Source organism: Lactuca saligna, chromosome 8 (assembly GCF_052625555.1).
Source record: "Lactuca saligna cultivar CGN05327 chromosome 8, ASM5262555v1, whole genome shotgun sequence".
Lineage (NCBI taxonomy): Eukaryota > Viridiplantae > Streptophyta > Magnoliopsida > Asterales > Asteraceae > Lactuca > Lactuca saligna.
In genome coordinates, this window is record NC_136424.1 from 203,548,795 (window position 1) to 203,564,552 (window position 15,758).

Consider the following 15,758-nt stretch of genomic DNA (forward strand, 5'->3'; position numbering starts at 1 on the left):
TGGAGATTTTTTACTATTGAAGATTCTCTAGAAGATTAAAAAAAAAGGAAAAAAAAAAACTTCAGTCAATTATGATAGACATGACTATTACAATAACTCATTTTAAAAATAGACGACAACTTCCATTATGAATCATTAATAATAAAGACATCCGCCACAAATTTCAACCGTCTAAATTTATGGAGACAACTTTATGAAGGACACTTGTGTATTTTTTCACTGGTTTCGGTAATATTTTCCCTTTTAAATTCCCTATACAAAGAGGCATTTGTATAGAAGTTAGACACAGCTACTAAGAAGCAAAAACTCTCTCCCTCTTACTTTCTCCCAACCCATTCACTTAAAAATTCTTGAGCTCTTCTTCAACTCTGTTGTATAAACGTTGTAAGGTATCCAAGTTTGCATATAAGTTTCTTTCCTTTATTTACTTTTAGTTTTTTAAGGGATTTCCCGAAAGGGAAAACCTTAAGTCCTTTAATATCATCTTTTTTAGTTCGAAGTTCCCATATGTTTGTATGATATTTTAATTTTCATCAGTAAGTTTATTGTACCTTCGTATACAAAAAACTATATAGTACCTTCTTATACACTAGGTATATGTAACTGATAATTTGTATGATATGTTTGATGAACAAAACTATACAAAAACTATACAGTACCTTCTTATACACAAGCTATATGTAATACTGATAATTTAACTTCTTTAAAAGTACGTAAAATGTAAAATAAGAATTAAAACACATATAATAAAATATTTAGCTTTTGTAGATACAAGACTAATTGCATTATAGGTGAAGCTTTATTACCAAAAATGTTATGTTACACAAATTAATGATCCTATTTCAGCCAACAAATGGATGGAGGAATACATATTTATCAAAATATACTAAAACTTGTATCTATAATATGTTTTGATACAAGTTGTTATAGTAAATAATATACTTTGCCGCCCAAGACATGGGTTAGAAAAATAAATCTAAAAAAATTGATTTTATTATTGGTTTAATCTTTGTTTTGAAAGACCATAATGCTCAGACGGTTTCAAAATATTATCTTCGTTTTCGAAAACATTCTCTTCTTGCCCCTGCTACAACAACAAATTTCCTTCCACAAATTGAATATGGAGAGACAAGTAAAATTGAACCAACTTGTAAATGTAAAGAAGAAAATGAATGTGAGTTAATAGAAGAAAACAAAGATGTAATAGATATAAAATAAACAGATAGTGAAATCAATGATTTTATAGAAGATGATTATAATAATTTCATAAATACAAAACAGATTTATACAACTTTAGTAAATAAACAAGGAATAGATCAATTGATTTCAAAGCTAGAAAAAAAAACTAGGAGAAAATATTTTAAAATATTGGGAGAAAAATAAAATAGTATGTGAATTAAAAATCAAAAACCCAAATCAGAATTAAAAATATAGAACCAACTAACGAGGATATAGATGATTTCAAATTCCATGTTTCACAATTATTAAAATTTGGAGTCGTAAGAAAATCCGATAGTCCTCATAGATCTGCAGCATTCATAGTTAGAAAACATTCAAAAATAGTAAGAGGAAAAAGTAGGATCGAAATTAATTATAAACGACTAAATGACAATACAATAGATGATTCTTATAACATACCAACAAAAATGTTTTAATCAATAGAATTCAAAATTGTAAAGTATTTAACAAATTTAATTTAAAATCTTGTTTCTGGTAAATAAAAATGCATCCCAATATATAGAGTAGATTGCTTTTACAAGTCCAGAAGGACATTTTGATTGGCTACTCATGTATTTTGGATTAAAAAATGCTCATAGTATGTTTCAAAAAAAATCGGAAGATTTATTTAATAAACATAAAAAATTTGCTATTGTATATGTAGATGATATTTTAGTATTTAGTAAAAATAGACAATAACATAGATAACACTTGCAAGTCATATTTTCAAAATTTATTAAACATGGTCGGATCATAAGTAAAAAAGAAGATGCAAGTTTTTAAAAAGTATATTGACTTCCTAGGAGTTAACATAGGAGAATGAGAAATAAAAGTGCATCCTTATATAGCCCAAAAGGCTTTAGATTTTCCTGATAAGTTAGATGATTTAAAATTCTTACAAAAGTTTTTGGGTTTAATAAACTATACTAGACTATTTATTAAAGAGTTATGAAAAATAGTTCCACCTTTATATTCTAAAACATCTATTACATGTCAAAGATATTTTAATCAATAAGATATGAAATTAGTAAAAATATTTATTAAAAAAAAATCCAAGAATTAGCACTTCCATTAAATACAGATTATTTGATAATAGAAACAAATGAATGTAGTCAAGGTTGGGGAACAATTCTTTGTTGTAAACCAAACAAATTTAGTGAAAAAAGTTTAGAAAGAATTTGTAGATATAATAATGGTAAATACAAAGAAAAAGACAATATTAGTAGTATAGATGTAGAACTACTAGCCATTAATTATGCGTTAGATAGTTTTAAATTTTTAATCATTTTTCTAAAAAAAATCTCTTAGAACAGATTGTGAAGCAATTGTTTCTTTTATAATAAATGAATGGAGATAGTAAAAGAAGTAGTAGAACGAGATGGCTAAATATCTTAGATCGAATAAACAATATTGGATTAACTATTAATATAGAACACATTAAAGAAAAAATATAATACCGCAGCTAATATTTTAAGTAGATTATTACAAAATAAATTTATAAAAAAAAAAAATGATTATGTTTTTTCCATCTCAGATGTTTACATCCAATTCAGGTAATCCTTGAGGTCATCCACCATTTCGTGGTATGGTAAGGCCAGAAGGAATTTGTAATGACCCAAAATTCAAGACTAAAAATTTCTTTTAGTAAAGCATTACTTAAAGCAAAATCATTGATCCAAAACATAAACAGAGTATTAATTTCCAAAACACATGTTCGTTATCAGAGTAAAACATTCTCAGGCTGTCTAATCAATGGTGTGTGCCATGCGATCACCCCGAACTCTTCCCTCCGCTACCGGAAGTACCTGAAACCAAAACTGAAAATCGTAAGAACGAAGCTTAGTGAGTTCCCCATCCTACCACATACCATGCATAACCACATAGTGCACATATTGGGCCACACCCCCTATCCTAGGCCTCGCCCCCTGCCTTGGGCCTCGCCCGCTACAACGGCCCCGCCGCTCCAGGCTCCGCCTGGCTTCAAGCCCCGCTCGAATACAGATCTATTTCACTTAGGCCTCGCCCGCTAACATATAATAGCACATAAACATACCGCAACACATAAGCTAAACATATACTAATGAATCTTGTCTTAAGGCCTCACCTCTCCTGGGCCTCGCCCTTTTCCTGCTATTGATGAGTCATGGAACCCCGTGCACGCTCCTACTGATAGTGACATACGGGCCCAGCCCACTCTCACTCCTTCCCTAACTTGGGCCTCACCCTTGTTCTGCTACTAATGAGATGTGGAACACCATCTACACTCTGCTATTGATGAGATACGGGACCTCGCCCACACTCACCTCCCTACCAGGCACATACATGTATCACACAGACAACAAGTATAAACTATCATATAAACAAATCCTTGGGCACCCGCCCGCTATCATTGGACCCCGTCTCGAATATCTTACTAGCATACTGTGCCTAGGGCTAACCCCCGGGTCTTCTACTCATAACTACATGAGCCAGCATTGTGGCCTTAGACCCATTCACACAAAGGGCAACTCACATGCACTTGCTGAACTTGCTAATAACCCCTCTAGCTGCTGCCCGGAAACTCTCTGAACTCCTGCTCCACTAACTCCCCGAGCTACCAATATCAATGCATCACTCAGTCTAACTATCCCCCGAAAGTCAACTAATTCAACTCTGGTCAATGACAAAGTCCTGGTCAAGGTCAACCTTACTCGCCGAGTTAGCCCCTGACTCGCCGAGTCTACCGATTTTCGAGTCCTGACCTGCCAACTCACTGAGTCCCCACTCAACTCACTAATCCGAGTCTTAACCCGAAAGGGTTTGGGGTTTCGCGACTTGACTCGCTGAGTCCAAGGAAATCTTCAACAGACTCGCCGAGTTGTTCTTCCAACTCGCCGAGTTCCTGCCCAACTTCATCCAACTCGCCGAGTCTACCCATGTTACTCGTCGAGTCGCTCCAGTTCTTAATCCATGCAGTGGCTTTTCGAGCCATGCAGGGGCTCCAACTCATTGATCCATACTTCCAAAGCTTAATCCTCACGTAAAGTTGCAAACTTTACGTATAACTAAAGAGATCTAGGCTCAAAACACTCTAGGGCTAGGTTTAGGGACAAAAGGGCTTCACCAACTACTCATCTTCTGATGCTTTATGACATATTGGACCATCCTAACACTAGATCTGAAGTGGCAACAACATCTCTAGGCCCCAAACTCGAATTGGGTCTCAAACAACCATAAAACCCCCAAATCTCATAACAAAAGTAGATCTAGATGCAAAGGAGGGAAGATAGTAGCTTATTACCTCCAAGATGAACACAAACTGAAGTAGATCCCGGATCTACACCTCCCCTTTGAAGCAACCTTCTTGATCTTCAAGTTCCTTTCCAAGGTTTCCTTCCTCCAAAGCTATTTCTCTCAAATGATGGAAGCTCACACGAAATCTAGGGTTTACAGGTTCTCTAGGATGATATGGAGGCTGAGGGAGGGACGTAACACCCTTTAAATAGGATACAACTCCCGGGATTAGGGTCTTCCTCGTTCAGACCAGACTTACCGAGTCTCCTTAGCCGACTCGCCGAGTTGGACACTTACTCCTTGACCCGGATCCCGCTCGAACTCGCCGAGTTCCTCCTTGGACTCGACGAGTCGTCCCTTAAACTTAGGGTTTCCTTTCCTTTCTTGTCCTTCCTGACTTTGGGTGTTACAGAATTCTATCAGTAAATTCTTTTGTAGCAAGGCCAATACTATCTTCAAATAGATACTATTATGATAATATCGGATTTGGTAATCAGACTTTACAATTTTTTTCAATAGTAATATTTCTTCTAAAGCTTTACCACAATGTGTCTCTTAGTAAAGAAGAAAAATGTTTATTAGATAATTCATGGATAGCTTATGGTCGAGAAACTAAAGATAGAAAATATTTTATTCCATGTTTAAATGCTTTATCAGAACATTTTAACCAGACTCACAACCGTTTTATGTTTTATGTTGTTTTGAAGAGAATGAAGTTAGGTTTTTTCCGCACATGGATAGAGGTAGTTGAATCCATACAAGGATTTACTGCTCCATAATATAAAGGATTTAATCATTACCAACGAACTTTAACAATAGAAAGAATGCATTTAGGCATGAATATTTATATATCAAACTTTCTTAAGCATTATCTAGAGCCTCCGGTTACTTAGTCAGTAACTAAAGAATCAAGTCAAATTTTGTTTTGTGATCACTATGAAACCATGAAAAATAATTACAAACTTTTAAATAAATAAATCTATTGAAGATTTTTTTACTATTGAAGACAACAATCAATCAGATGGTGCATTTTCTTTTGATTTGATTGCCACACACAATCTCAACACTTGAAGATATTTTACTATTGAAGATTCTCAAGAAGATAAAAAAAAATAATAATAATAATAATAATAACTTTAGCAATTATGATAGACAAGACTATTACAAGATTTCATTTAAAAATAGACAACTTCCATTATGAAGCATTAATAATAAAGACATCCACCACAAATTTCCACCATCTAAATTTATGGAGACAACTTTATGAAGAAGGACACTTGAAATTCCCTCTTACTTTCTCTCAACCCATTCACTGAAAATTTCTTGACCTCTTTTTCAACTTTCTTGTATAAACGTTGTATGGTATTCAAGTTTGCATGTAAGTTTTTTTTCTTTATTTACTTTTAGCTTTTTAAAGGATTTCCCGAAAGGGAAAACCTTAAGTCCTTTAATATCATGTAATTTTTGTTTGAAGTTCCCATATGTTTGTATGATATTTTAATTTTCATCTGTAAGTTTATTGTAAAATGTATTTTAAGATAAAATAAAGTTTGTTCAATAAAAATATTGTCTATAAAAATATTTGTTAATATCACATCTTAATAGTGTTTATAATCTTTATTTCTTACTAAGTGACCCACATATTGGTCGTAGGAAGGGCCGACTCCTTTCCTTTGAAAACGAAGTACCTGAAACCAAAACTGAAAACCGTAAGCACGAAGCTTAGTGAGTTCCTTAATCATACCACATACCATATAAACAAATAATGCCTAACATATCTAGGTGCTAGCCTCCCCTTCGGTATCTGTCAACCGGTAACTGCCTAGCATTTCTGGGTGCTGGCCTCCCCTTCGATATCTTTCAATCCGTAATTGCCTAGCATATATGGGTGCTGGCCTCCCCTTCGGTATATTTCAACTGGTAAGTACCTAGCATATCTAGGTGTTGGACTCCCCTTGTGTATCTTTCAACCAGTAACTTCCTAGCATATCTCGGTGCTGGCCTCCCCTTCGGTATCTTTTAACCGGTAACTGCCTAGCATATCTGTGTGTTAGCCTCCACTTTGGTATCTTTCAACCAGTAACTGGGGACTATTTCACCCATATCACTAACACATAATAACATAACATATACATATAAATCGTATACTGCCTAGCATATATATGGGTGCTAGCCTACCCCTTCGGTATCTTTCAACAGGTCATCGGGGACTATTTCACCCCTACCACTACCACATAATAACATAGCATACTAACACATAAAGCATAACAGATAGTAGCATACCAAACAATTATCACAAAGAAAATCATCTCAAACATAATCACCTACTGGTGGGCCGACATTGGTGCCTTAGACCCACCTCTACTGGAAGGTAACTCACCTCACACTGTTGAAGTCCCGTAGACAAAACTCCAACAGTTGGATGACAGGTTCTCGAACTGTCAATCATCAAAATAACACCCAATCAGCAATTGGGTTCCAAGATATACCTATAATTCCATGCTTGGGATAATAGACTGCTTTACCCCTATCTTAGCTTGATTCAAGCCCAAGGCCCAATCCAAAGACCCAAAAGTCAACTATCAGTCAAAGCCCAACATATGGACCAATTTTCCAAATTGAGCCTAAAGCTTTACATGGTCTTATTCTAAGGCCGAACTATTTAATCCAGACCAAACATTTGGCATTTCTAATGACCCAATATCTTATAATTATAAAGGCCCAATTATGGCCCACCTATGGCCCAATTTTCCAAATTGAGCCGAAACCCTTACATGGGCCTTACCCTAAAGCACATCTATTTATTCTAGTCCATATGATTTTTATTGAATGGCCTATTATTGGCCCAATCACTAAAGCCCAATAGAAAGGCCAAACTTAAGGCCCAAGTGAAATTAGGGTTTTCACATGACGATTAGGGTTAAGTGTTTCTTACTTAATCCATTAAGGACTTAAACCATTAAGTTCATCAAACTATTGGGTCGATCATGTAGTGTGGTCGGGCTTAATACATAATCCCAATCCGATCATCCAAAATGTGGGTCCCGATAACCCATAACCCATATATCAAAAATTAGGGTTTTCTAAACCCTAATTAGGGTTTCCTACCCAATCATAGCCTAATTAGGCACAATAGTTAAGACTTTGGATTAATTTGGGTTTCATTAGGCCCATTAGGGTTTTTTTAGGTCAATTAGGGTTATTCCTGGCGGGCACCACCAACTACCACCTCGAGTAGTGGTGGTCAATGGCGGCTCACAGCGACGTCCACTGTAACATCCCCAATTTCACGGCCAGAAAAGACCGATTTTTTATGCTTTGTTTTTAAATATCAAAGTAATCTTTCAAAGAAAACGGTTGTGGAATTTATTCCCAAAAAAAATATGATAAGAATTTATCAAAGCATTTCTTAAAGAAATGTATTTTCATTATATAACAAAATCTCGAGATGTCATGTTCCAATACAAATACATAAACATTAACAGAACATACATTAATTTACACTAGTGATTTACATCTCCTTTAATCTCTCAGTGAAATATGTCTTCATATTGATACCTATGATACAAAGAAAACTAAGTGGGTCAGGCTTGGGAGCCTGTTGAGCATATAGGGTTTTCAACCCACAATGTTATATATATATATATATATATATATGTGTGTGTGTGTGTGTGTGTGTGTGTGTTTTAAATGATTTAAACTGTATATGTATTTTATATCTACAAATATGTTGGGTATGACATGGGTAGATGAATAATGAGAGATAAAAGATGATGTAAGTATACATTGGCAGCTATATACTTAGTGCCTAATAACTAACATCGGCAGCTATGGACTTAGTGCCTATTGGACAAACAGTGGTGGCTATGGACTTAGTACCTATTAGGTAAACACGGGTGGTTATGGAATTAGTAATTGTTAGGTTGTAACGCCCGTAGATCCGGGCTAGTCAATTTAGAGACGATAGGCGTCAAAAAAATGAATTTTTGATGAAAGATTATTTAGAATGAATAATCTTAACTAAGTTATAGTATATGTTACAAGGTTTCCGTGCATATAAAGATCGCCGAAATCCGAGTTATAACGAAGAAGTTATGACCTGTCGAAGTTTCGCGACGGAACCGGCAGAACGCTAAATGACGTAAAAAGTGAATTTATGTTAGAGTGATATTTAGCCTTAGCAATATAAACAAAAGTTGTAGATTTCGTTAAACCATAAGCGTGCATAAAAAGAACGTCCAAATCTGACTTTGTATGAGGAAGTTATGATCTTTCTAAGTTTCGACTTAGCGGTATGCAGCACGAATACTCGATTTGAGACCGAGTGGTTTTTATCCGAAACAATCTAAATGAGAATCGAATTTCTCGTTAATAGGAGTAAAACGATAGAAAGATATGCAAAAACGGACGTCGGATAAAGAAGTTATGATTTTATAACAGAGTTTTCCTATCCCGACCTACTAAAAATAACTAATAAAAATAAATCAAAATTAGCCGATGGAGTCTAAACGAAAGTTATAGAGCGTAGTCTCACCTACGCGGGGATATAAAGAACGTCGAAAACGGAGTTCGTATGAAGAAGATATGAATTTCCGAAGTTTATTAAATAATTTGTATTTAAATTTAATCTTTAATTCCGGCCTCATTCGAAGGGGAGTCACTGATTTGATCCGAGGTACGCCCTACGTACTCGTGTACGCCCTGCGTACGCCGAGAAGTGTCAACAATTTGGATGACGAAAACCATGACGACTTCGGAGTAGTACGCCCCACGTACTGTTGTACGCCCCGCGTACTGCGAGGCATCAGCCTCCTATAAATAGGATGCGAGGGCAGCCGGCTTCTTTGCTATTTTTCTCCATTCTCTCTCCCGTTTTGCCTGGATTTGCGTTCCAGAAATACCCCGAAGCCCCGGTAATATTCCCGAGTCCCGAAGCAAGTCCCGAGATCTCGAAGATCCCGAGAAGTGCGGTTTCCGAGCCGAAGCTCTGCCCTCGAGAAGTGCGATTTTTGTAGAGATCTTCCAGATCTGTTGAGGATTACTACATTTGCAAGTCGTAGTGTTGTCCGATCATCTTCTGATCAAGTGAGTGTATACTACCTTTCATAAACGCAATAATAATACAAGTATGGTTTGAGTGTATTAAGTATATTGTTGTTTATACGTGTGAGTGCGTTGTTACTTTCTCCTAACGTATAATTATGAAGTATTTTATACAAAATACGTGTTATGTGTATATTTTGTGTTATATGTGTGAATGTATATTCACTTTCTTCTATCTCGTAGATACGATTTGTTCTCTATGAAATACGTGTTATGTGTATATGTCTCTTCTATTGTTTTGGAATATGTATTGAATGAGAATGCTATACAGGTTTTAAACTATATATTTTTATCTACTAATATGTCAGGTACAGCATGCGTAGATAGTTGTGTGATAAACAGACGAGAGGCCTCGATGTCATTGTAATCCAGTCATCTAGCGGAATTTAGATGACGACCACGGAATTTTCTAGACAGTCCAGTGGAACGCTAGTAGGCTCATAACCTATAGGTGTTAATGAACTTGGGTGTTCATTTGTTGTATTCCATCCCCCTCATGGTTGCCTTATTTGACTTATATTGCTGAGGAACCCCCGAAGCATGTGTTGTCGCCCCAATGAAATATTCTTAGACTAGGTCCCTTATGTTAGTTGTCTTAGGGACGTAAGGTGAGAATAACGGGAATGGGTAATCGGGTTATTGTTGGTTGGTGGAAATTAAATATAATTATTTATTGTGGGTTGAAAACCCTATATGCTCACCAGGCTCCCAAGCCTGACCCACTCAGTTTTATTTGTATTACAGGAAGTGGCGCAAGGGCGTAAGATGGATGAACCATCAAGTTGTTTTGTTTACAAGTCTGTATATGTATATATTTGTTGAATGACTTGTAATGTTATCGTTTATGCTTATTGGTCTATATCGGAACATGACTCCCCGACTTTTTGATTATATAATGAAAAATACATTTCTTTTATGAAATGCTTTAGTAAACATTGTTTTATCATGTTTTGTTTTGGGGAACAAATTCCGCAACTCTTTCAAATCAAAAGGATTTACTCTGAATTTATTTTAAAAGCATAAATGAAAATGGGTCTTTTCTGGCCGAGATTTTGGGGATGTCACAGTTGGTATCAGAGCATTAGTTTAAGCGAACTAGGAATTTGTAGGAAATTTCTAGACTTAAACTTAGGATGCTAAGCGATGATTGTGAGTTGAGTGTGTCTTTTATATTTTAGGCAGTACACCTAAATTGACACAAGCACTAGTATGCTTTAGGAAAGATGCCTAAAATGCTTTTACGTGCTAAATGTTATATGTTTGCCATATATGATATTGTTTGTTCGGGTCTATGGTCTGTAGTCGACTGGATCTGGAAACCTTATGTGTTTAGGATTCTAAGCGTACGAATACGGTATTAGAACTAGCATGTAAACGTTTTGGAGTGAAAAGGATGATTTGAACGTCTATTGAAATATAGATCTAAATTCACCTAATTTGGTGTATAGATCGAAATGGAAAACACACAAAATGGATTGGGAAACGATAAACCGCAGTCTGAGCCATACGTGATTGGGAGTGCACCAAAGCTATCAGCTACACCTGAGCCAATCACGATGGCGGGAGTATACGCAATGGTGCGAATGATGTTGGATCATCAGATGGAGGAAACAAGGCGTTTACTTCAACAAAGTAAGGATGAACATATTGTGCCAGTACGCCACGAACCTACTCTTGAGACAACTATCAGGGTTGCTAAGTCAGTCGATGAAGTGATCAATGGTTGTATCGCCAACCAGGTTGAAGTTGGCAAGAAGAGGAAATTTGAGGGGTCTTCAAAGTCTGACAAGAGCAACATGTTCTCGAAGTCTAGAAAAAGAGGAGATGAAGAAAAATGGTGCGGGAAATGCAAAAAGAAAAACTCGAGAATAAGTGGTGAGGAGGTGACATGTTTTAAGTGTGGAAAGCATGGACATTATGCCAATGAATGTACATTCAATGAAAAGGTATGTTACAGATGTAATGAGGAAGGGCACTTCAAACAGGACTGCCCAAAGAGGGAAGAAGCTACAAAGCCAAATATTCCACTGAAACATTTTGAGAGATGCGATGAAGAGGTGACTTGCTACAAGTGTGGAAAGACAGGGCATTATGCCAACAAGTGTGTATCCAAAAAGAGGGTGTGTTATGAATGCCGAGGAGAAGGGAATTTATCTAGGGACTGCCCGAAGAAGAATGAGGGAGCAAAACCAAATGCACTGCCACAGCCAAAGGCAGAAGCATTTTAAATGATCCTTGACGAAGCAGATGATAAAGCGAGGAATCAAGGATGAAGACTTCGTATCAAGGTATAGCTAGTATCAGTAAGTGTAGCCTATTAGGGGCATAGTATAGGGTGAACTTGAACTTTTGTGTAATCGTTTCAAGGAATGAATATAAACCCTAGTTTTGCTAACTGATGTGTTGAATGATTGTCTGATTTTCTAGTATGGTGACTTGGTCGACTGCGAGACAATACTTGGGACGAGTATGAGTAGGTGTGAAAGGTAGTAGATGCATATACTACTGGAAGCACGGGACTTGCACTTGGATCAGGGAAAGTCACAAGGTTACCAAGAAGCTGGTGATTGATTCCATTTTATTCCGGTATGTCATTACCATTGTTTCGGTAATGACTAGTAAGATGTTTCTTGTTTTGAACCTAATGGTCATATTTAAAATTGAGTTCGACTACGAGGAGTATGTTACGTGGTCTAGAGGACCAAGTTAGATGTAACATCTGACTTAAGTCAGAAGGTTGAAGTTAATGCGATTGATAGTGCCGCGCTCGTTGTTAAAAGAAGCTTGCAGGTAGAAATGCTACATGCTGAAATGTGATTATATCACATTAGAATATGAAGAAAGGTATATTCCATTCTGGAATTTAACTTCATTAAAGACCGAGTCTAAGTGTCGCATCGTGTGATGAGAGGTCAATAGAGCACGACCCATCGGTTTGTTACATTAGATAAATGAAAGTAATTATCCTGAGAAGAAGAAGGAGTCCACAATAAGGACTTATTTGGTAACTTGAAGGTTACGATTGAAAGTACAACATAGTACGATAAGCAGATGCAAGATTAGGCATCTTCTGTGATCAAGAAAGCCATAGAGTTAAATACTGTTTCGAGGAAACATAGAAGTTACGGTTATTACCCAGGATGAATAAATAACATGTGGAATCATTATGCAAGACCCATATTGTTGATGATTCCGGGACGTAATCATCCTAAGGGGGAGATAATTGTAACGCCCGTAGATCCGGGCTAGTCAATTTAGAGACGATAGGCGTCAAAAAAATGAACTTTTGATGAAAGATTATTTAGAATGAATAATCTTAACTAAGTTATAGTATATGCTACAAGGTTTCCCTGCATATAAAGATCGCTGAAATCCGAGTTATAACGAAGAAGTTATGACCTGTCGAAGTTTCGCGACGGAAACGGCACGACGCTGAATGATGTAAAAAGTGAATTTACGTTAGAGTGATATTTAGCCTTAGCAATCTAAACGAAAGTCGTAGATTTATTTAAACGATGAGCGTGCATAAAAAGAACGTCCAAATCTGACTTCTTATGAGGAAGTTATGATTTTTCTAAGTTTCGACTTAGCGGTATGCAGCCCGAATACTCGATTTGAGTCCGAGCGGTTTTTAGCCGAAACAATCTAAATGAGAATCGAAGGTCTCGTTAATAGGAGTAAAATGATAAAAAGATAAGCAAAAACGGATGTCGGATAAAGAAGTTATGATTTTATAACGGAGTTTTCCTGTCCCGACCTACTAAAAATAACTTATAAATAAATCAAAATTAGCCGACGGAGTCTAAACGAAAGTTATAGAGCGTAGTCTCACCTACGCGGGGATATAAAGAACGTCGAAAACGGAGTTCGTATGAAGAAGATATGAATTTCTGAAGTTTATTAAATAATTTGTATTTAAATTTAATCTTTAATTCCGGCCTCATCCGAAGGGGAGTCACTGATCTGATCCGAGGTACGCCCCGCGTACTCGTGTACGCCCTACGTACGCCGAGAAGTGTCGACACTTCGGATGACGAACGCCATGACGACTTCGGAGCAGTACGCCCCTCGTACTGTTGTACGCCCCGCGTACTGCGAGGCATCAGCCTCCTATAAATAGGATGCGAGGGCAGCTGGCTTCTTTGCTATTTTTCTCCATTCTCTCCCCCGTTTTGCCTCGATTTTCATGCTAGAAATACCCCGAAGCCACGGTAATATTCCCGAGTTCCGAAGCAAGTCCCGAGATCCCGAAGATCCCGAGAAGTGCGCTTTCCGAGTCGAAGCTCTGCCCGCGAGAAGTTCGATTTTTGTAGAGATCTTCCAGATCTGTTGAGGATTACTACTTTTGCAAGTCGTAGTGTTTTCCGATCATCTTCTGATCAAGTGAGTGTATACTACCTTTCATAAACGCAATAATAATACAAGTATGGTTTGAGTGTATTAAGTATATTGTTGTTTATATGTGTGAGTGCGTTGTTACTTTCTCCTAACGTATAATTATGAAGTATTTTATACGAAATACGTGTTATGTGTATATTTTGTGTTATATGTGTGAATGTATATTCACTTTCTTCTATCTCATAGATACGATTTATTCTCTATAAAATACGTGTTATGTGTATATGTCTCTTCTGTTGTTTTGGAATATGTATTGAATGAGAATGCTATACAGGTTTTGAACTATATATTTTTATCTACTAATATGCCGGGTAGAGCATGGGTAGATAGTTGTGTGATAAACAAATGAGAGGCCTCGATGTCATTGTAATCCAGTCATCTAGCGGAATTTAGATGACGACCACGGACTTTTCTAGACAGTCCAGTGGAACGCTAGCAGGCTCATAACCTGTAGGTGTTAATGAACTTGGTTGTTCATTCATTGTATTCCATCCCCCTCATGGTTGCCTTATTTGACTTATATTGCTGAGGAACCCCCGAAGCATGTGTTGTCGCCCTGATGAAATATTCTTAGACTAGGTCCCTTATGTTAGTTGCCTTAGGGACGTAAGGTGAGAATAACGGGAATGGATAACCGGGTTATTCTTGGTTGGTGGAAATTAAATATAATTATATATTGTGGGTTGAAAACCCTATATGCTCACCAGGCTCCCAAGCCTGACCCACTCAGTTTTATTTGTATTACAAGAAGTGGCGCAAGGGCGTAAGATGGATGAACCATCAAGTTGTTTTGTTTACAAGTCTGTATATGTATATATTTGTTGAATGACTTGTAATGTTATCGTTTATGCTTATTGGTCTATATCGGAACATGACTCCCCGACTTTTTGATTATATAATGAAAAACACATTTCTTTTATGAAATGCTTTAGTAAACATTGTTTTATCATGTTTTGTTTTGGGGAACAAATTCCGCAACTCTTTCAAATCAAAAGGATTTACTCTGAATTTATTTTAAAAGCATAAATGAAAATGGGTCTTTTCTGGCCGAGATTTTGGGGATGTCACAGTTGGTATCAGAGCATTAGTTTAAGCGAACTAGGAATTTGTAGGAACTTTCTAGACTTAAACTTAGGATGCTAAGCGATGATTGTGAGTTGAGTGTGTCTTTTATATTTTAGGCAATACACCTAAATTGACACGAGCACTAGTATGCTTTAGGAAAGATGCCTAAAATGCTTTTACGTGCTAAATGTTATATGTTTGCCATATATGATATTGTTTGTTCGGGTCTATGGTTTGTAGTCGACTGGATCTGGAAACCTTATGTGTTTAGGATTCTAAGCGTACGAATACGGTATTAGAACTAGCATGTAAACGTTTTGGAGTGAAAAGGATGATTTGAACGTCTATTGAAATATAGATCTAAATTCACCTAATTTGGTGTATAGATCGAAATGGAAAACACACAAAATGGATTGGGAAACGATAAACCACAGCCTGAGCCATACGTGATTGGGAGTGCACCAAAGCTATCAGCTACACCTGAGCCAATCACGATGGCGGGAGTATACGCAATGGTGCGAATGATGTTGGATCATCAGATGGAGGAAACAAGGCGTTTACTTCAACAAAGTAAGGATGAACATATTGTGCCAGTACGCCACGAACCTACTCTTGAGACAACTATCAGGGTTGCTAAGTCAGTCGATGAAGTGATCAATGGTTGTATCGCCAACCAGGTTGAAGTTGGCAAGAAGAGGAAA